General features: G+C 33.9%; 1 non-coding gene across 1 annotated transcript; it reads right to left on the bottom strand.

Annotated features, from left to right (window-relative positions):
* Positions 1–463: 463 nt before the first annotated feature.
* LOC117098224 lies at positions 464–600 on the bottom strand. Its single transcript, XR_004443265.1, has one exon. It is a non-coding gene; the product is annotated as a U4 spliceosomal RNA (small nuclear RNA).
* Positions 601–1,156: the final 556 nt, after the last annotated feature.

Here is a 1,156-nt window from a genome sequence, read left to right as displayed (position 1 = left end):
GTTTAACACAACAATATTTCTTGTTTGCCCTTTATGTCCAAAGCAGGTTAAAAAGGCTGCTTATTCAAGTTACTCAAGGATAAATATTAATGGAGCCTCCGGTTTCACATAAGCATCCACAGTATTTTGTTTAAGATAAAAGAAAATACGATGAATCGTATACTAGCTTTGAAACCTTTAACGAAAATTGAGATATAACACCTTTGCTCATACTGTATTGAGCAAAATAAGAGATGCCATGACAAAAACTTCAAGCAGGCAGTTAAATGTAATCTTACCATATGCTTCAAAGTGGGAGAAGCAGAAATATTTGGTAAAAAATCGTAAATAAGTAGCAGAGTCTCCATTTCTGGGCTCCAAGTATTCACTGTACTCTCTATTCCTCAAACAGAATCGTTCGTATCTTTCCACATTAAGAAACCTCAAGTTTTGTCCAATCACCAAATCAAGTCAAAGTCCATTAATCCTTGGTGATCTGTGGTAGTGACTTTTCTTGATTAACTAAGCCAACAAAAAAATGAATAAACATTCATTTTCAGTTAGCAATAATCACATCTTGGAGAAACTTCATTGACTACAATACTGCCAATGTACAAAGAGGTATGCAGCCTTTTCATATTGGCTTCTTTCACTTAGCAATATTCATTTAAAATTCCCCATGTCTTTTTCTGGTTAAATAGCTCATTTATTTTGATTATGTAATTATATTACAACATATTAATGTATCACAGTTGGTTTATCCATTTCCCTGCTTAAGGACATCTTGATTGCTTCCAAGTTTGGGCAATTAAGAATAAAGCTGCTACAAACAGTCACTGCAGGGTTTTGTGTAGAGATAAACATTCAACATATTTAAGAAATAGCAAGGAGCATGATTGGTGGTGGATCACATGGTAAGAGTGCATTTACTATTGTAAGAAACTGCTGGAGTGTCTTCCAAAAACATTGCACCATTTTGCATTGCCAGTAGCAATGAACGAGAATTTCCTGCTCCCCAGCATTTGGGATATTCAGTGTTCTTTTTTTTTTTTTTTCCATTCTAATAGGTATATAATGGTATCTCATTGTTACTTTATTTTGCAATTCCCATAATGACATATGATGTTGAGTATTTTTTCATATGCTTATTTATCACCTGCATATCTTCTTGGGTGAG

Source organism: Trachypithecus francoisi, unplaced genomic scaffold, assembly GCF_009764315.1.
Source record: "Trachypithecus francoisi isolate TF-2019V2 unplaced genomic scaffold, Tfra_2.0 Lachesis_group15, whole genome shotgun sequence".
In the NCBI taxonomy this organism is placed as follows: Eukaryota; Metazoa; Chordata; class Mammalia; order Primates; family Cercopithecidae; genus Trachypithecus; species Trachypithecus francoisi.
Note: the sequence above shows the minus strand (reverse complement) of the source record. Positions and strands in the feature narration are given on the sequence as shown.